The sequence below is a fragment of the Rhinopithecus bieti genome, unplaced genomic scaffold (genome assembly GCF_001698545.2).
Source record: "Rhinopithecus bieti isolate Rb0 unplaced genomic scaffold, ASM169854v2 scaffold_9383, whole genome shotgun sequence".
In the NCBI taxonomy this organism is placed as follows: domain Eukaryota; kingdom Metazoa; phylum Chordata; class Mammalia; order Primates; family Cercopithecidae; genus Rhinopithecus; species Rhinopithecus bieti.
In genome coordinates this window covers 2,306,083-2,308,910 of record NW_016806471.1, presented here as the reverse complement: position 1 = coordinate 2,308,910, position 2,828 = coordinate 2,306,083, and the positions used below count along the sequence as shown (strand labels likewise).

Here is a 2,828-nt window from a genome sequence, read left to right as displayed (position 1 = left end):
TGGAATTTAGAAAAACGTTATTTCTTACTGGTTGCTCTCAGAATCTACTTCAGAATTATTCTAATCAAGTAAGATATAGAAATGTTACTCTTATATAGCTATATTCCTTCTTTCCCTTTTTTTGTGCTATTACAATAACACTGATTTTCTGTATTTCTGTCTCACTGAATTCCACTCTGATCTTTACCATCTCCTTTCTTCCACTCTTCTGAATTTCATATACTCTTCTTTTCCTAGTTTCTTAGGTTAGAAGCTGAAGCCATTCTTTTCTAGTAGAGGTGTTTGGTGCCATAAACTTCTAAGTATTTCTTCAGCTGCATTCACAAATGATATGTTGTGTTTTCATTTTACTCAGTTTAAAATACTTTCTAATTTCCCTTTTGATTTATTTTTTGTGTGTGTTAGTCAATGACCAAATATTTGGGAATTTTCCAGATAGTTTTGTTTTGTTTTACTATTGATTTCTAATATACTTCTGTTGTAGTCAAAGAACCATGTTATATGTCAGGGCCTGTGGAAAGTTTATCACATGCTTCTCAGGAAAAGGTCAGGCCGAAAAATCTTGCCGCTGAGAAAAAACAATATAAATAAAAATGTCTACAGGCCACCTAAAAGATAGGAAATAACAACAGAAATTAATCTTAATACTAAAATATTTATGAATAAATTGATGTCTTGGATTTCCTTCAAAATAATCCAAGATGAGGGGGAGCAGATAAGGGAAAAGATCAAACAAGACTGGCCAGCGAATGAATTGAAGCTAGATGACAGTTCATGGTGGTTCATTACACTATTTTACTTCTTTAAACATTTAAAATGCTTCCATAATAAATGGTTTTTAAAAATGCAATATTAACACTTCACTTAGTGAAACCTGAAAAAAAAAATACAGGGAAAAAACAGTAGTAGCTTAAACAACGTTCAAGAGAAAAGACTGCTAGCAGTACCCTCTATATGTGTGCAAAAAGCGTCTGCTTATAAATGAGACATAAATATACATATATATGGGATAAGTGTGAGTCACTAGAGTTTGCTAAAGAGAGTGGGTTCAAACAAAATGAGCCAGTTGAAACAACTGCCCAACAAAAGAGAACAGAATAACACTATGAATACAAATACTCTGTTCCTGAGTGTCCCAAAAATCTCTCAATATATCTCAAAATGTTCTTCTAAGTTAATTTCATCTTTTTTCAAGGACACTACCTAGCACATTTTCCCAAGATGAAGCACCTCTTTCATAACCAGTACTATTTTCACAAATAAACTACTCTAGTAACTTTATCACGCACTGCACTGTTTCAAGATGCAGTGATGAAAACAAAGCTTCCTTTTAATCTTCTTTCATTACCAAGTATGGTTTATTAAAATAATAATGTTGGAAAATTAAGGAAATGCACTAATTATGCATTATCATATCATAGCAGAAACTTTATGTAACAAAAATTTGTAACATGCCTACCACATGCTTGGTCTTAGGGATACAGTAGTGAACAAATAGGCAAGGTCCCTAATGTTCTGAGCTTCCTGGACATCTGAATACTCTCCCCTCTGCATTCTACAAATAAGGAAACCGAGATCCAGAAAGGTTAAATAGTTGTTTTCCATGACTGCACATTTCATCAGTGGCAGGACTAGGGCAAAACAAGAATCCAGGCCTCCTGACTCTTAAGGGTAAGGTGTATTTACATAACTTGAACTGGCTTCAATTTACACTACATTCACCGGTCCACAAACTGCACAGCGCTCTATTTCTAGGAAGAGGATTCTGAATAAATACTAATGATAAAGCATAACCAGTCTTAAGTTCCGTAAGTGAATCATAACTTCATTTATCATATCATCACTCCAAAAGATGAAACCTTATATGTAAAAGGAACTTATTCTTGAAGACAGTGCCTAACCTAACCCATGGCTCATTACGGTGCCTGGCTAATAATATTCTATCGGAACAGCAGGTATTCATTCAGTCTGGCATGGAATATGCATTACCTAGTACTACTCCTAAAATGAATGAGGAGGAACTCGATTTAAAATAACCGGAACAATTAATGCAATTTTAATGAAATGTTTGTAAATAAGTAAAAGCTGTTCTGCCGCCAAAGAAGCTTAGATCCCGCGAGTGCAGGGTCACCCTAGCTGTTCCCAAGCAGCAAGCAGCTCCTCCCCTCCAGCCCACGCGCTCTTCTCGCCCACTCCGGCCGCGAGGGGGAGCAGGGGAAAGGGGCCGGCGTCTCCCGCTCAATTTCAATTCTCCCACGCCCGCGGCAGCCTGGCGCACCAGGCTTTCCACCCGCGCGCGACCTGCCACCTCCCACACGCCGACTGCCGGCTGTCGACCCTAGCCTGGCACGCCCGCGGCCGAGCAGCCCTCAGTCCTGCCACGAGCGAGACTGGGCCAGGCCCCAGGAGTGTCCTCGGGCCCTGGAGCCGCAGCCAGGAGACGAACGCGGGGCCGCATCGCGGCGCCCGGGGTTAGAGACGCTGCGGCAGCCACACCCACCGGCTGCGGGGTGACAGCTCCAGAGGCGGAGGCAGGCCGCGCCGACAGGTGCAGCCGCCTTCTCGGTCCCGCCCGGGTCCGGGCTGGAGTTCCGCCACCCGCGAGCGCCCGCGAGCGCCCCCGTCCGCCCCCGCGCGCACCACCTGTCGGGGAGCTTCGCGCGCGGCCGGCGGCGGACGCCCCGCCCGGCTCCTGAGGAGCAGCCCGCGCAGGGCGGGGAGCCGAAGTCCTTGGGGGATGAGATCTTTACCGGAGGGTGGGCCCCACGCAGGCGGTGTCGGTGCTCTGGATCTCCTGCAAGATCCGCTCGTGCTCGGGGACGGTGCCC

At 44.2% G+C, this 2,828-nt stretch overlaps 1 protein-coding gene across 5 annotated transcripts in view; it reads right to left on the bottom strand.

Moving 5' to 3' along the window:
- Window positions 1–2,828, bottom strand: part of EXOC6 (exocyst complex component 6) — a 227,528-nt gene that overhangs the window by 202,144 nt on the left and 22,556 nt on the right. The window contains exon 1 of one of the 5 annotated variants that reach the window (XM_017876756.1): window positions 2,751–2,828. The exons of 2 other annotated variants lie outside the window; for them this stretch is intronic. The gene's annotated coding sequence lies outside the window, so the exon portion shown is untranslated. The remainder of the gene's footprint in view (window positions 1–2,750) is intronic. 2 more of the 5 variants (XM_017876755.1, XM_017876759.1) reach the window with 2 other exon arrangements.